Here is an 18,526-nt window from a genome sequence, read left to right as displayed (position 1 = left end):
ATCTCCAATTAAAAGCACAGCATGGCTACTGGCCCCAGGATCTCCAGCTTTGAACGGAAAATCAAAATCCTTCAGCCTGTCCCTATCATGTGCTGGAGTGCTGGATAAAGTGAAGCACAGGGAGTGAATCTGGAAGCACAGAGAATTTATGGTAAGGTTAGATATAAACAGGCCGTCGTTTTATATAAATATTTTAAAGTAAGTACAAAGAGCGCTTGAAAGCAGAAATGTTTAGAAATTGAGGACTATCTGTGTAATCTGTTTCAAGTGGTGAATGGAAAATAAGATTCCTGCACATTTATTTAAGGATATAATTTATTGAGGTAGCTTGAGATGGCGTGACCCACTGGAAAATTATGTTATAATATCTCGATTAATATCAGGAGATTAAGTTATTATTAATAAGCAAATAAAGGATCAAGAATCAACTTTATTCACTGTATACACTTATATGTTTTAGGAATTTGCTGTAACTCTGCCATGGCCAGTCCCAAGCCCGGCTGCGACAGGAGGAGGGTTGGGCAAGGGGCGAGCAGCCCCATCCCATAAAAACCCAGAGCTACAGAAACACCAAGAGAAGCTCCAAAGTCCTCATCCCTGAGACAAGGGTCTTTGCCTGGAAGGCGTATGAAGTCATGTGGTGGAATCAGAAGCCTCAGGGCTGATTGACCTTATAGAGAACTCTGGTGAGCTGCTGTCTCCGGCCTCCACCCCAGTCGGGGTGATGGGCTCAACAAGAAGGAGGAATTTACTGTGCTGTGTTTGACATGATTAAAAAATAACATTCAACAATAATAAAGAATAAAGAATTATATTAAAATAATGTTAGGGGTACAGATATGGAATAAATAAATGCCAGCATGTACTTACAACGTGAACAGTATTTTAAAAAATAGTTTAAAACATTTACAGTGCAGTGCAGTGAGTGAGGTAATAGATGGAGAGTGCTAACATCTAACATCTTTCTCAAATGATCCAAGCGCTGATTGGAGGTCTGAATGTCAAGGCACAACGTCCAGAGTCCCGAGTCTGGGAATCTCCATGTGTCTGCTGAGGAAGCAGAAATCCCAGTTGTCTGCCAATCCATGAGTCTGCTGGAAGCTGGGGGCCGACGACGACCTGAACTGGGGGTTAGAGGGCTGTGTTGGTGCGTGGGTAGGTGGGAGGGAGGAACAAGACTTGTTTTGTTGTTGTTGTTGTTATGTTGCTTGTTGTGTTCTGTGTTGTTCTGCTGAGTATTTTGAATACCCTGTGTTGGTGCTGGTATGTGTGGTGATGCTTGCAGGCTGCACCCAGCACATCCTTAGGTTGTGTTGGCTATTAACACAATCAACGTATTTCACTGTATGTTTCAATGTACATGTCATAGAATCATAGACAGCTACAGCACAGAAAATGGCCCTTTGGCCCATCTAGACTGTGCCAAACTGTTAATCTGCCTAGTCCCATCGGTCTGCACCTTTACCACAGCCTTCCATACCCCTTCTATCTGTGTGCCCATCCAAACTTCTCTTAAATGTTGCAGTTGAACCCACATTCACCACCTGTGCTGGCAGCTTGTTCCCCACTCTCACCACCCTCTGAGTGAAGAGGTTCCCCCTCATGTTCCTCTTAAGCATTTTACCCTTCACCCTTAACCCATGACCTCTAGTTGTAGTCTCACCCATCCTCAGTGGAAAAAGCCTGTTTGCATCTGCCCTATCTATACCCCTCATAATTTTGTATACCTCTATCAAATCACCCCTCATTCTCCTAAAGGTGATAAATAAATATAAATCTGAATATAATAATTTAATAACAAACAAGAGAAAATCTGCAGATGCTGGAGATCCAAGCAGCACGCACAAAATGCTGGAGGAACTCAGCAAGCCAGGCAGCATCTATGGAAGAGAGTACAGTCGACATTTTGAGCTGAAACCCTTCAGCAGCTTAACAGCTTATTATAACAATTTGAAGTTGGAAATCCACAAGAGTATTCCCATCCCTCTACATGCTCAGACTGCAAACCACATTGTAAATTTAATGGCAGATAACACCTGCAGCCAAGTACTGACTGCACCTTCCTCAAATTTACTTTCTTATTATCTTGGATTTTTTTTTGGTAAAGAAATAGAAATTTTAGTGACAGAATATCAAACATTTATTTATTTATTTATTTTTGTTTATTAGAGAAACATCATGGAGTAAGTCTTTCAGGCCCTTCGAGCCACACCACCCCAACAACCCCCAATTTAACCCTAACCCAATCGCAGGACAATGTACACAGATTAGCCTTCCCTGGTAAATCTTTGGACAGTGGGAGGAAACCTACACGCATTCCACCGAGCGGACGTAAACAGACTCTTTACAGAGGTCACTGGAATTGAACTCTGAACTCTGACGCCCCAAGCTGTAGGTTGTGCTAACCACTATGCTACCATGTTGTCTGTTTATGCTTAAAATGATTAGAACTGTAAGGAAATGCTAATTGACATATCTACAATGCAAACTAAATAATGGACAACAACCCACAAGATAGAAGATATTTACATGATAGAGGTGTACAAGATGATAAGAGGTATAGATCGAGTGGACAGCCAGAGACGTTCTCCCAGGGTGCAGACTATTTTATAAATGGGGAGAAAATCCAAAAATCTGAGGTGCAGAGGGACTTGGGAGTCCTTGTGCAGAACACCTTAAGGGTTAACTTGCAGGTAGAGACAGTGTTGAGGAAGGCAAATGCCATGTTAGCATTCATTTCAAGAGGTCTAGAATACAAGAGCAGGGATATGATGCTGAGGCTTTATAAGGCACTGGTGAGGCCTTACCTTGAATATTGTGAACAGTTTTGGCCCCTCATCTAAGAAGTGATGTGCTGGCATTGGAGAGGGTCCAGAGGAGGTTCACAAGGATTATTCCAGGACTGAAAGTGTTATCAGACTTGGAATGTTTGATGGCTCTGAGTCTGTACTCACTGGAATCTAGAAGGATGAGGAGGGATCTCATTGAAACCTTTCGAATGTTGAAAGGCCTAGACAGAGTAGATGTGGGAAAGGATGTTTCCCATGATGGGAGAGTCCAGGACAAGTGGGCACAACCTCAAGATACAGGGGTGCCCATTGAAAACAGAGATGCAGAGAAATTTCTTTAGCCAAAGGGTGGTGAATTTGTGGAATTTGTTGCCATGTGCAGCTGTGGAGGCCAGGTCACTGGGAGTATTTAAGGCAGAGATTGATAGGTTCTTGATTGGACATGGCATCAAAGGTTACGGGAAGAGGGCTGGGAAATGGGGTTGAGGAGGAGAAAAAAAAAGATCAGCCATATTGAATGGCAGAGCAGACTCAATAGGCCTTGTGGCCTAATTCTGCTCCTATGTCTTATGGTCTTATGGATGCCTGGAATGCCCTGCCAGGGGCAATGATAGAGACAGATACAATAGGGGCTTTTAAGAGGCACATGGATGAAGGAAAAATGAAGGACTATGTAAGAGGGAAAACTCCACCACGGATGATCTGAAGTCTGGCCGCGAAAACAGGAGGGTTGGCCATAGGAATAGCAACCACACTAACAGAAGCTCCAAACACCTCATCTCTAGGAGAGGAAGAATATTCCAAGCAGACATGTGACACCTGGAGGCAACGTGAAAGAGTGGGACAGAGGACTCCAGTGAGCTGCTGGTGGTAGCCCAAGTCCCAGAAGATATGGGAGGGAAAGGTTAGATTAATCTTGGAGTAGGTTAAAACGTCTGCACAACATGGTGGGCTGAAGGCCTGAACTGTGCTGTAATGTTCTTTGTTCTAATCCGCAATTTGTGGTCAGATTAGCTTGAAGACCAAAATATTCAGTAATACTCTGCATAGCAACAGCCAGATAGTCTGGCATCAGTTTCTCCAAGAAGTATTATTAGTTAGAATAGCAGGAACTTTCTAAAGCTGGCTTGCATTGTGGTGAGATGCTGTTAATGAACTGATATCCGACTGTGTCTCACGCCATCTGTCATGTAACTGCTGGTGACACAGCGAGTGTGATTCTGAAGTGCGCTGATGTAATAATTTCCCGTTCTGTTTACAAGGAGCAGTTTACCAATCAAAAGAGGTGGAGCTGGGCCCAAAGACATGATGAGAGGCTTGATATAAATGGATTGTGTATACACAGATTGAAAGTAACTCCAGAGAGGAGAGTGCAGGCTAGATTCCATCACCTTCCGTTGATTTTGGACACTTTGGTGGTTGTCCGTTGTATCCAATGATGACAAGGAAAGCTGTGCGGGAGAGTTCTTCCAGTGGAAAAGCCGCTGCACTGGGGCAGTTCCACTCTCTCAACTTTGGATGTCCAGGTCCAGTGGTACAAACAAGTGTCACAAACTGGGACTTCCTTGGGTCCACTGGATGACCATGACGTCTTCAGTGCCTTGTCATGCGCTTCACTCTCTGTGAAGCATTGCAGAACCACCTTCCTGGCCACTGGATTTCACTATAGTACACATTGAGCCTTTTTTGATAGATTATTTCCAGGGCAGACTAATTTTCATATTTGTTAACAATGTTAGAATTAGAATCAAATTTATTACTACTGACTTCTGTAACATGTAATGCGTTGTTTTCTGACAAAAGTACAGGGCAAAAAAAAGTCATAAATTACAAAATAAATAAATAGTGCCAAAAAAAAGAATAATGAGCTATTGTTCATGGAGCTGTTCAGAAATCTGTTGACAAAGGGGATAAAATCATTCTTAAATCATTGAGTGTGTGGCTTTGGGCTCCTGTACCTCCTCCCTGATGGTAGAACCGAGAAGAGGACATGTCTTTATGATAGAAACCATATTCTTGAGGAACTGCCTTTTGAAGGTGCCCTCAATGGTGGGGAGGGCTGGGCCCGTAATGGAGCTGGCTGACTCTACAAGCCTCTAAGCCTCTACAGTCTCTTGCGATCCTGTGCATTTGAGACTTCATAGCAGACAGATACACCCAGGTAGAATGCTCTCCACTGTACATTTGTTTTTGGTAACATACTGAATCTCCTCAAATGCCTAGCAGACTTTATTTACAAGACATACGGACAGCAGCTCTTTGCCATCAATAATATCTGATCTTCAACAACACACACAAAATGCTGGAGGAACTCAGTAGGTCAGGCAGCATCATTGGAGGAGAAGAGTTGATGTTTTGGACCGAGACCCTTCGTCAGGGCTGGAAAGGAAGGGAGGAGAATGAGAAGCTGGGCAATGATAGATAGAGTAGGTAAAGGGCAAGAGAAGAAGGAATCTGAAACAAGAGGAGATCTACAGATGCTGGAAATCCAGGCAACACACACAAAATGCTGGAGGAACTCAGCAGGCCAAGCAGCATCTATGGAAAAAAAGAACAGTCGATGTTTCGGGCCAAGACCCTTCAGGATGATAAATGAATAGATGAGTAAACAAACAAAGACCGAGATGAGTAAATAGCTGAATGTATAGACAGATAAATAAATAGATAGATATATAGATAGTACAACAGAGATTTCATGGGTAATGTTCATGGGTTCATGATGTGGGTCTTCATGCTCCTGTAATGAGAAGGGGGCATGACTTGGATGATGAGGGTCTTTAATGATGGATGCCGGCCTCTTGAGGCACCACCTCTTGGCAATGTCCTTGATGGTCAGGAGGGTGGTGTCTGTGATAGCGATGAGGGAGGGGGAGCTGCCAGCTGTGGTACCGTTGTTAATAAGGATCATCCACTTGTCATGGAAGAAAAGCTGGCGAGGTCATCTTACTCAATCAAAGCAGTGAAGAGCAATTGGTTCATACATTACCACTTTAGAATGCACTCCCAAGGTGGAGGAGAAACACCTTATGTTCCCTCGAGGTAACCTCCGACCTGACGGCATGAACATCGATTTCTCCTTCCAGTAATATTCTTCCCTCCCCCTTCTCTTCTTCTATTCCCCATCTAGACTTTTACCTCTTTTCCTCAACTACAGTACCTATCACCGCCCCATGGTGTGCATCCTCCTCCCCTCTCTCCCATGATCCACTGTCCTCTCCTATCAGATTCCTTCTTCTCCAGCTCTTTGCATTTTCCACCTATCACCTCCCAGCTTCTTACTTCATCATCCCTCCCCCACCCATCTGGCTTCACCTATCACCTTCTAGTTTGTCCTCCTTCCCCTTCCTGCACCTTCTTATTCTGGCATCTTACCCCTTCTTTTCCCGTCCTGATGAAGGGTCTCAACCCAAACTGGTGATCATTTCCATAGATGCTGCCTAACCTGCTGAGTTCCTCCAGCATTTTGTGTGTGTTGCTTTGGATTTCCAGCACCTGCAGAATCTCTGGTTACTAATGATAAAGCTTTCATCTGAGGAGTACTGTATCTCTCCATCCAGATTGAATCAGGGTAGTGTGTACAAGGCACTTTGCAGTTACTGAGTGTGGATTCCCCAGCTACACACCTTACATCTGTGAACCCCACCAAATAATGACCCCCCATCCAGAAGGATGAGGGAAGGAGAATGCTTTTATTAATCATTCAGATGACACTGTGGACAAGACCAGCATTAATTACCCTTGAAAAGGTTGTGATGGTACTAATGAGATGTAGTAATTCTTGGATTTTAAAATAATTTATTAGGTACACTTGTACGCCCACTCATTAATGCAAATATCTAATCAACCAATCATTGGCAGCAACTCAATGCATAAAAGCATGCAGACATGGTCTAGAGGTTCAGTTGTTGCTCAGAGCAAACATCAGAATGGGGGAAGAAATGTGATCTAATTGACTTTGACCATGGAATGATTGTTAGTGCCAGATGGGGTGGTTTGAGTATCTCAGAAACTGCTGATCTCCTGGGATTTTCATACACAACAGTCTCTAGCGTATACAGGAAATGGCGTGAGAAACAAACAAAAAAATCCAATGAGCAGCAGTTCTCAGGGTAAAAACACCTTGTTAATGAGAGAGGTCAGAGGAGAATGGCCAGACTGGTTCAAGCTGACAGGAAGACTCAAATAGCCACATGTTACAACGGTGGGGTGCAGAAGAGCATCTCTGAATGCACATCATGTCAAATCTTGAAGTGGATGGGATACAGCAGCAGAAGACCACAAACATACACTCAGTGGCCACTTTATTAGGTACAGGAAGTAATTAATAAAGTGGCTATTGAGTGTATAGCTCATAAGGTTGGGCTGATCTGTTTTCTTTGAATGGCAAACGGTCAGATAACCGTGGGTGGGTCACTGGGGTGAAAATCCATTCATTTTCCTTTTGTCTCAGTTGGAATTTTCAATGTTATTTCCAAAAGCAGCCTGACTGGTATGGAGATTATTTTTTCTACGCTCTTGACTTTAAACCACAAAACACTGAAAGATGATTAAATAATGCAGAGAGGAGATATTTTAAATTTAGAGATACAGCACAGTAACAGGATCTTCTGTTCTAACAAGACTGTGCCGCACAATTACACCCATATGACCATATTAATAACACCTACATCTCTGGATTGCGGGAAGAAACCACAGCACCTGGAGGAAACCCACGTGGTCATGAGAAGAATGTGCAGAAAGCAGCAGAATTGAACTTGGATTTCTGACACTATATTATGTTTATGTTCTTGGTTTTAACCATCGAACGCTGAAAGTGGAGCAAATAAGGCAGAGAGGGGAGCTGAGACCAGGTGAGGGGGAAGTTGGAGAAATGGCATTTGTTTTACAGTTGTGTCACAAATCCACAGTATCTATGCCTTTACTTTCTGAAAACCCTCACCTCTTCTCATTACTATCAATAGGGAGGAGGTATAGGAGCCTGAAGACCCACACTCTACAATTCAAAAGCAGCTTCGTCCCCTCCACCAATCAGATTTCTATGAACCCATAAACAGTACCTCACTACTTGTGATCACTTTTTGCACTATTTATTTATGAGTAGTGGTGCAGAGATACGTCTCTATCAAAGGAGGTGTGAGGTGCTCCTTCCCTCCAATAGCCTGCAAGTCACCCTTGGGCAAGGTATAGCACCTGCTTAGTCCCCCAATCAGGGTCACGTGAAGCTACGGAGCAGGCAGTGGATGGTCGTACGAGCAGCTGGTGCACATCACAAATCCTGGTTATACGACCACTGATGCCAGGCAGACAATCTCTGAAAAGTATTGATAACGGCTGGGGTCACCCACCTTGCAAAGACACTGCCCGGAAGAAGACAATGGCAAACCATTTTGCCAAGAATAATCATGGTCACGAGATCCTGATCACCCACATCATACGACACCGCACATGTTTATAATTATTTTTTACAGTATGTTTTTTTATAAAAATATATCAGAAGGTTATGTATGAGCAAAATTTTAGATTGCTCCGAGTAAGTTAGAATTATATTTTATTAACTTATTTATGGTAATATTTTAATTTATGTGCCGTGTGTGATATATGTTGTGTGTGTGTGCACCATGGTCTAGAGGAATATAGAAACATAGAAACATAGAAACAGAAAATAGGTGCAGGAGTAGGCCATTCGGCCCTTCGAGCCTGCACCGCCATTTATTATGATCATGGCTGATCATCCAACTCAGAACCCTGCACAAGCCTTCCTTCCATACCCCCTGACCCCCGTAGCCACAAGGGCCATATCTAACTCCCTCTTAAATATTGACAATGAACTGGCCTCAACTGTTTCCTGTGGCAGAGAATTCCACAGATTCACCACTCTCTGTGTGAAGAAGTTTTTCCTCATCTCGGTCCTAAAAGGCTTCCCCTTTATCCTCAAACTGTGACCCCTCGTTCTGGACTTCCCCAACATTGGGAACAATCTTCCTGCATCTAGCCTGTCTAATCCCTTTAGGATTTTATACGTTTCAATCAGATCCCCCCTCAATCTTCTAAATTCCAACGAGTACAAGCCCAGTTCATCCAGTCTTTCTTCATATGAAAGTCCTGCCATCCCAGGAATCAATCTGGTGAACCTTCTTTGTACTCCCTCTTGGCAAGGATGTCTTTCCTCAGATTAGGGGACCAAAACTGCACACAATATTCCAGGTGTGGTCTCACCAAGGCCTTGTACAACGGCAGTAGTACCTCCCTGCTCCTGTACTCAAATCCTCTTGCTATAAATGCCAGCATACCATTCGCCTTTTTCACCGTCTGCTGTACCTGCATGCCCACTTTCAATGACTGGTGTATAATGACACCCAGGTCTCGTTGCACCTCCCCTTTTCCTAATCAGCCACCATTCAAATAATAATCTGTTTTCCTGTTTTTGCCACCAAAGTGGATAACTTCACATTTATCCACATTAAATTGCATCTGCCATGAATTTGCCCACTCACCTAACCTATCCAAGTCACCCTGCATCCTCTTAGCATCCTCCTCACAGCTAACACTGCCGCCCAGCTTCGTGTCATCCTCAAACTTGGAGATGCTGCATTTAATTCCCTCATCCAAGTCATTGATATATATTGTAAACAACTGGGTTCCCAGCACTGAGCCTTGCGGTACCCCACTAGTCACTGCCTGCCATTCTGAAAAGGTCCCATTTATTCCCACTCTTTGCTTCCTGTCTGCCAACCAACTCTCTATCCACATCAATACCTTACCCCCAATATCGTGTGCTTTAAGTTTGCACACTAATCTCCTGTGTGGGACCTTGTCAAAAGCCTTCTGAAAATCCAAATATACCACATCCACTGGTTCTCCCCTATCCACTCTACTAGTTACATCCTCAAAAAATTCTATGAGATTCGTCAGACATGATTTTCCTTTCACAAATCCATGCTGACTTTGTCCGATGATATCACCGCTTTCCAAATGTGCTGTTATCACATCTTTGATAACTGACTCTAGCATTTTCCCCACGATCGATGTCAGGCTTACCTGTCTATAATTCCCCGGTTTCTCTCCCTCCTTTTTTAAAAAGCGGGGTTACATTAGCCACCCTCCAATCCTCAGGAACTAATCCAGAATCTAGAGAGTTTAGAAAAATTATTACTAATGCATCCATTATTTCTTGGGCTACTTCCTTAAGCATTCTGGGATGCAGACCATCTGGCCCTGGGGATTTATCCGCCTTTAATCCCTTCAATTTACCTAACACCACTTCCCTACTAACATGTATTTCCCTCAGTTCCTCCATCTCACTGGACCCTCTGTCCCCTACTATTTCTGGAAGATTATTTATGTCCTCCTTAGTGAAGACAGAACCAAAGTAATTATTCAATTGGTCTGCCATGTCCTTGCTCCCCATAATCAATTCACCTGTTTCTGTCTGCAGGGGACCTACATTTGTCTTAACCAATCTTTTTCTTTTCACATATCTATAAAAGCTTTTACAGTCAGTTTTTATGTTCCCTGCCAGTTTTCTCTCATAATCTTTTCTCCCCTTCCTAATTAAGCTCTTTGTCCTCCTGTGCTGAACTCTGAATTTCTCCCAGTCCTCAGGTGAGCCACTTTTTCTGGCTAATTTGTATGCTTCTTCTTTGGAATTGATACTATCCCTAATTTCTCTTGTCAGCCACGGGTGCACTACCTTCCTTGATTTATTTTTTTGCCAAACTGGGATGAACAATTGTTGTGGTTCATCCATGCAATCCTTAAATGCCTGCCATTGCATATCCACCGTCAATCCTTTAAGTGTCATTTGCCAGTCTATCTTAGCTAATTCACGTCTCATACTTTCAAGGTTACCCCTCTTTAAGTTCAGAACCTTTGTTTCTGAATTAACTATGTCACTCTCCATCTTAATGAAGAATTCCACCATATTATGGTCACTCTTACCCAAGGGGCCTCTCACGACAAGATTGCTAATTAACCCTTCCTCATTGCTCAAAACTCAGTCTAGAATAGCCTGCTCTCTAGTTGGTTCCTCAACATGTTGGTTCAAAAAACCATCCCGCATACATTCCAAGAAATCCTCTTCCTCAGCACCTTAACCAATTTGGTTCACCCAATCTACATGTAGATTGAAGTCACCCATTATAACTGCTGTTCCTTTATTGCACACATTTCTAATTTCCTGTTTTATACCATCTCCGACCTCACTACTACTGTTAGGTGGCCTGTACACAACTCCCACCAGCATTTTCTGCCCCTTAGTGTTATGCAGCTCTACCCATATCGATTCCACATCTTCCCGGCTCATGTCCTTCCTTTCTATTGCGTTAATCTCATCTTTAACCAGCAACGCCACCCCACCTCCTTTTCTTTCATGTCTATCCCTCCTGAATATTGAATATCCCTGAAATTTGAGCTCCCATCCTTGGTCACCCTGGAGCCATGTCTCTGTGATCCCAACTATATCATAATCATTAATAACAATCTGCACTTTCAATTCATCCACCTTGTTACAAATGCTCCTTGCATTGACACACAAAGCCTTCAGGCGCTCTTTTACAACTCTCTTAGCCCTTATACAATTATGTTGAAAAGTGGCCCTTTTTGATGTTTGCCCTGGATTTGTCGGCCTGCCACTTTTACTTTTCTCCTTACTACTTTTTGCTTCTACCCTCACTTTACACCCCTCTGTCTCTCTGCACTGGTTCCCATCCCCCTGTTGTGAACTAACCTCCTCTCGCCTAGCCTCCTTAATTTGATTCCTACCCCCCAACCATTCTAGTTTAAAGTCACCTCAGTAGCCCTCGCTAATCTCCCTGCCAGGATATTGGTCCCCCTAGGATTCAAGTGTAACCCGTCCTTTTTGTACAGGTCACGCCTGCGCCTAAAGAGGTCCCAATGATCCAAAAACTTGAATCCCTGCCTCCTGCTCCAATCCCTCAGCCACGCATTTATCCTCCACCTCATCGCATTCCTACTCTCACTGTCGCCAGCTGTATATATGTACAATCAGATGACAATAAACTTGAACTTGGTAGGGTGAGCACAACAATGTGGGCCTTAGGGGCTGTACTGTGCCTTAGTGGGTATATTCTATGCTCTTTGTTCCTATTGAGACTTGCAGTGATGATTTTATATGTATTCCACTGTACTGCTGCCACAAAACGGCAAATTTAACGAGCAATGTCAGTGATAATAAAGCTGATTCAGACTCTGATAAACCGGGCATTGTTCAGCTGCCTGTGAAGTTCACCTGTGCTGGAAGTAACCCCGGAGAATGTAAAAGTGTGAAGCAATCTGGATAAGGGGCTGCATTGCAGATACATCTGACCCACTTACATCACAGCTCGTGAAACACCAGCAGCAGCTGCAAAACGCTCTCATTGTTGCTCACTTCCCTCACTTCTCATCTCCCTTCAACTCCTAGGGTTCAAAATCTCCTGCAGTCACTGAATTCCAGCGCCTGATAGTCACAGGGCTTAGTTTAGCTGGTTACAGCAGGACATTTTGGTCTTTCTGTAACCCTCTGAGAATGTACTTTGTGGCACCAGGGACTGAGGTTGAACATCTCACCCAAGATTCTGAAGGTGGTCCAGCCAATGGTTCATACAGGTTCATATCATCAGACATAGAAACACACACAAAACGTTGGAGGAACTCAGCAGGTCAAATTCCTCCAGCATTTTTTGTGTGTTGCTTTGGGTTTCCAGTATCTGCAGACTTTCCTGTGTTTATGATCAGACAGGGTAGCAGAATTAGACCATTCAGCCCATCAGGTCTGCTCTGCCATCCAGAGCTGATTTATTATCCGTCTCAACCTCATTCTCCTGCTTTCTCCCCATAAGCATTGACATCCTTACTAATCAAGAACCTGTCAACCTCCACCTTAAATATACCCAATGATTTGGCCTCCATAGCCATCTGTGGCAATGAATTCCACTGATTCACCACCTTCTGGTTAAAGAAATTCCTCCTCATCTCCGTTCTCTTCAGCATTTCTTTCTTCAATGCTTATTCACAATTCAGATTGAGATTTGATTCAGATTTATTTATTTATCACATGTACATCAAAACATACAGTGAAGTGAGTCATTTGCATTAACAACCAACACAATCTAAAGATACCCGGGGGCAGCCCACAAGTGTCGCCACATATTCTGGCGCCAACATGGCATACCCACAATGCTCATCAGAACAATACAAGCAACAACAACAAAACAAAACCAGAGCACTGCTAGCAAATCAAGACCCTTTCCCACCCACTCACACAGACAGGTCTCTAACCATAGGACAGGCCGTCTCTGGGCCTCCCGTCCTTGGCCCCGATCTCACAGACATCAGGCCTCTGACCTCTGGACATGCTGGCTTTGATGTTTGACCTTCAGTCTTATCTCTGGATTTGCTGAGTTCCGGGTTTCGACTTTCGGCTTTGCCCTCCAGACTTCGCCGACCTTGGGGTATCGACCCCAGGACTTGCAAATATTAGGTCTCTGACCTCCAGATATGATGATCCAGAGGCTTTGCCCTTCGAGCCTCTACCTCCTGGCTCACAGACCTTGGTCTTCAACTTTGGCCTCTGGGTATTGACCCCAGGCCAATCAATAGGTTTCAATAAGTACATTTAATGTCAGAGAAATGTATACAATATACATCCTGAAATTCTTTTTCTTTGCAAATATCCTTGAAAACGGAGTGCCCAAAAGAATGAATGATAGATAAATGCTAGAACCCCAAAGCAACCCACCCCCCGCTCCTCCCTGCCACTCACAAGCAGCAGCAAAGCAACGACCTCCCTCCCCCACCAGCAAAAAAAAGCATCGGCAACCCCCACTGAGCACTCAAGCATGCAGCAAAGCATCAGTAAAGACACAGACTTGCAGTACTCCCAGACTACTCGTTCACCTGGTAATTCGACATGCCACAGACTCTCTCTCTCCCTAATAAGGGAAAAAGTGGTGTCCCTGTTTCACAGTGAGAGGGGAGGCATAACAAAACAACTTGCTGATTTACTATGTTAGAAGTCTGGTGCATCGCTTCTTCCGAGCTCTGTGCCCAAAGATCTCGGGTCTCTGGGCACACAGCCAGCAGCCAGCTTGCTGCTTTCTTCCATCTCCCACAACACACCAGTTTTCTGCAGCGGCACCGACCTCAAATCCGTCCACCTCCAGAGCCACAAAACTCCGGCACCCTGAAGGTGCACTAGTCTTCTAGGCCGCGACCTTGGCATATCGAAAAATGGCCAGTTGTGAGACCCAGAGGGTGGGTCCCATTTCCGCAAAGGACCAAAGTCAGCGTGTAACTCCAGGTCAGGGTCTTCAAAAGAACCCTGAAAGGGGAAAATAGAGATATTAAAGATAGAAATAGAGCTGTTTCTGAAGATGCAAGCAAAGGATTCGCTGTTGGGCGCCACCGTCCTCCTAAGCTCATGGGTTTGATCTTCAGGCCTTGACATCTGGACTCACACGAACCTCCAACCCTGGAGACACCACAAACCCCAATGGCCAATTGTCTTTGAAACCCCATCTCTCAGTTCTTTAGTACACCTAGGTCTTTAAACATCAGCTTTTCCTAAACTTCCCTAAAATATCTCCCCTAAACTTTCCTCCACTCACTTTAAACAGATGTCCCCTGGTACTGGCCATTGCCACCCAGGGAAACAGGCGCTGGCTGTTCATTCTATCTGTGCTTCTTATTATCTGATACACCTCAATTAAACTGCCTCTCGTCCTCATTCTCTCCAAAGAGAAAAGCCCTTGCTTGCTCAACCTTTCCTCAGAGGACGTGCTCAAAATATAAGTATACTTATTGTTTATCACAGAGCCATACAGCACTACAGCTCAGAAATAGGCCCTTTGGCCTATCTAATCCATGCCAAACTATTATTCTGCCTCATCCCACAGACCTGTACATGGACCATAGCCCTCCATACCCCTTTCATGCACGTATTAACCCAAATTTTTCTTCAATATTGAAATCGAACCCTCAACTATCACTTCCACTGGAAACTCATTCTAGACAAGCACCACCCCTGAATGAAGATCCTCCTCATATTGCCCTTAAACATTTCACCACTCACCCTTAATCTACAGTATGACCTCTAGTTCTAGCCTCACCCAACCTCAGTGAAAAAAGCCTGCTTGCATTAACTCAATCTATACCCCTCATAATTTTGTTGTTGTTCGTCCATCATTGACGTCGAAGAGGACCTTGACACCTCGAGACTAGCGCGTGATTTGGATTTAAGTGAGGGAGAGTTGCGCAGCGTCAGCCTCACTCTCTCTTCCCAATTCCCATCTGGATCCAGTGGCAAGACAGAGTCTAGACGGCTGGAGATGGGACTAGGCGCAGTGGATGACCAGGACGTCTTCTGTGTCTTGTCCTACTCTACACGTTCCACGACGCTTGCAGAGACCGCCTTCTTGACCGTTGGAACTTCCGCTGGTCTCGTCCGCTCAATCCGCCGGAGTCTGTCTTCACATGCTGGGATAGACAACTCCCTATCTCACCGAGGGTTTGAGACCCGTCGGCTACCCTCACCTGGTTTAGCCGGCTTGTCGAAGCCGTTGCCCGGGGTGTGGCCACTGTCACATGCAGACAGCTACGGGGAGCCACAGGTGAGAGCTGAGTGCCAGGTGGGGACCAAAGGTGGACTAACTGCCCTGAAAAGGACGCGACATGTTCCCCCACCAGAGGTGCAACCCCTCCCTGACACCCCATATACCCCCATAATTTTGTATACCACTATCAATTCTCTCCTCAATCTCCTATGCTTTAGGGAATAAAGTGCTAACCTGCATAACCTTTCCCTATAATCAAGTCCTGGCAGCATCCATGTAAATTTTCTCTGTACTCATTCAATCTTATTGATATCTTTCCTGTAGGTAGGTGACCAGAAATGCACATAGTCCGATTGTTGCACAGTTGCTGAGCAGATGCTGTTTAACCTGCTGAGTTTCTCCAGCATGTTGTCTGTTGCTCCACATATATTGCCACTTTTGCTCCAGAAATTAAACTCAAAGTGCTTTGTGAAAGACACTGTGTTAGATACACCTGCTCCTTAATGCAAATGTCACATCAGCCAATTATGTAGCAGCAACTCAATGCATAAAAGCATGCAGACATGGTCAAGAGATACAGCTTTTGTTTAGACCCAACATCAGAATGGGAAAGAAAGCTGATCTAAGTAACTCTGAATGTGGAATGATTGTTGGTGCCAAATCGGGTGGTTTGGGTATCTCAGAAACTGCTGATCTCCTGGGATTTTCATGCACAACAGTCTCTAGAGTTTACAGAGAATGGTGCAAAAAAATTTTTAAAAACATCCAGAGAGTGACAGTTCTGTGGGCAAAAAAGCCTTGCTAATGAGAGAGGTCAGAGGAGAATGGCCAGACTGGTTCAGAATGACAGGAAGGTGACAGTAAGTCAAATAACCAGCCGTTACAACAGTGGTGGCAGAAAAGCATCTCTGAACACACAACACATCGAACCCTGAAGTGGATGAGCTACAGCAGAAGGAGACCACAAACATACACTCAGTGGCCACTTTACTGGACAAAACAAGGGCCTAATAAAGATGCCACTGGATGTAAATTACCAGTTCCAAAGCACCAACTTGAAAGAATGATGAAATTTATAGTCCTACCTGACTGCAAGAGGGATTAGATCAGGACTTCCCCATTTTCACATATGTATATACTTTGTATTCACCTACGTAGTGATGATGGAGGTGGTTAGGGAAGAATTATTGCCAGTAGTTCCAGGATAATCACTGTGTTGTAAATGCTACAATCCATACTAATGAAAGTGGAACACCATGACCTCCACGTGAACACAACACTCCTGAGTTTATAAAATTAGTGGAAAAATAATTATTTTGATGCAAACTATAATTTAGAAACATTAATGTTGTATCTTATCTTATTTACAACTTACTGACTGTTTATTAGGCTATAACCGTTCCTTCATTAATAAGGGCACCACTGTAGCATGGGCATTAGCGCAACTCTATTACAGCTCCAGACATCAAAGTTCAGTTCGAGCGCTGTCTCTATGGAGTTTGTACATCCTTCCCCATGTACATGTGGGTTTCCTCCGGATGCTCCAGTTTCCTCCCACAGTCCAAAGACATAGCAGTTAGTGGGTTTGGTAATTGTAAATTGTCCTGTGATTCGTCTAGGGTTAAATCGGTGAGCTGCTGGCGTGGTGTGGATCGATGGGCCGGAAAGGCCTGTTCCAAGCTGTATCTCTAAATTAATAAAATAAAAATACATAACATAATCAATCAAATATTGGACCAAACAATCTGATCAATGCAGAGAAGTACTTCAAATCAATGGTTTAATGCACTTATAATATGATTCTCCAGTAAGGCATGTGGATAGACAAATAAAAGGTTCAGAAATCATTATATAACTTTGCTTGCATGTGTGCCTACAAAGCAAATGTCCCTTCAGAGCTGAGTCAGCATAATCAGACATGCTTTGACTTTAAGTTGACTTTGATCTTCCCTAAACCTGCCTACTGTCTGGACACCAGAGGTTCAAACATGTTCAGTATTCATCACTCCAAACATAAAAATCCTGCCGCCAGTGCCAACCATCATTTATTTACATAATTTGAATGTACAGTTGGGAAAACTTGTTTTATTTTTAATGTATTTCAAATTTTATTCATCAATTCAGTAGAAATTCCAAACCAAAGTGCCATATTGAAAAGCCTCAACAGAGTGAACATGGAGGGGGTGGTTCCTATAGTGGGGGAGTCTATGACCAGAGGGCACCACCTCAGAATGGAGGGGAATACATTTAGAACAGAGATGAGGAGGAAATTCTTTAGCCAGAGGTGGTGAATCTATGGAATTCATTGTCACAGACGGCTGTAAAGGGCAAGTTATGAGTATATTTAAAGCAGAGGTTGATAGTTTCTTGATTAGTCAGGGTGTCAAAGGTTATAGGGAGAAGGCAGGAGAATGAGGTTGAGTGGAAAAATAAATCAGCCATGATGGAAAAGCAGAGCAGACTCAATGGGCTGAATGGCCTAATTCTGTTCCTATGTTTACGCTCTTATGGTTAATACTCTCCATGATTTCTATCAGCACCAGTGCCCCACAAGGCTGTGTGCTTAGCCCTACTCTACTCACTTTACATTTATGACGGTGTGGCTGAGCGCAACTCCAATGGCATATTCAACTTTGATGGTGACATCACAGGTGTAGACCAAATCAAAGGTGGTGATGAATCAGCATATAGGAGGGAGACCGAGTCACAACAAGCTCTTACTCAATGTCAGCAAGACCAAGGAGCTGATTATTGACTTCAGGAGAAGGAAACCAGAGGCCCATGAGCCTGTCTTCATCAAGCAAACAGAGGCAACTTTAAATTCCTCAGTGTTATTATTTGGAGGACCTGTCCTGGGCCCTGCACTAAGTACAATTATGAAGAAGCACATCAGGGCCTCTACTTCCTTAAGAGTTGGCAGACATTTGGCATGACATCTAAAACTTTGACAAAATTCTATGGATGTGCAGCGGAGAATATATTGACTGGATGCATCACAGCCTGGTATGGAAACACCAATGCCCTTGAACAGAAAATCCTACTAAAAGTAGTGGATACGGCCCAGTCCATCAGGGGTAAAGCCCTCCCCGTCACTGAGAAAATCTGTAAGAAATGCTGTCACAGGAAAGCAGCATCCATCATTAGGGACCTGTACCACCCAGGACATGTTCTCTTCTCTGCTGTCAT

At 43.9% G+C, this 18,526-nt stretch overlaps 2 long non-coding RNA genes across 2 annotated transcripts in view; one reads left to right on the top strand and one right to left on the bottom strand.

Moving 5' to 3' along the window:
- LOC134359760 (uncharacterized) overlaps nt 1-978 on the top strand; it is an 87,844-nt gene extending 86,866 nt beyond the window's left edge. Inside the window, exon 3 of the long non-coding RNA XR_010021199.1 lies at nt 461-978. This is a non-coding gene — a long non-coding RNA (uncharacterized LOC134359760). The remainder of the gene's footprint in view (nt 1-460) is intronic.
- Nucleotides 979-13,607: 12,629 nt separating this feature from the next.
- Nucleotides 13,608-18,526, bottom strand: part of LOC134359761 (uncharacterized) — a 79,168-nt gene continuing 74,249 nt past the window's right edge. Inside the window, exons 4-5 of the long non-coding RNA XR_010021200.1 lie at nt 16,716-17,028; nt 13,608-14,109 (exon numbers count right to left, since the gene is read on the bottom strand). This is a non-coding gene — a long non-coding RNA (uncharacterized LOC134359761). The remainder of the gene's footprint in view (nt 14,110-16,715; nt 17,029-18,526) is intronic.

Source organism: Mobula hypostoma, chromosome 21, assembly GCF_963921235.1.
Source record: "Mobula hypostoma chromosome 21, sMobHyp1.1, whole genome shotgun sequence".
Lineage (NCBI taxonomy): Eukaryota > Metazoa > Chordata > Chondrichthyes > Myliobatiformes > Myliobatidae > Mobula > Mobula hypostoma.
Note: the sequence above shows the minus strand (reverse complement) of the source record. Positions and strands in the feature narration are given on the sequence as shown.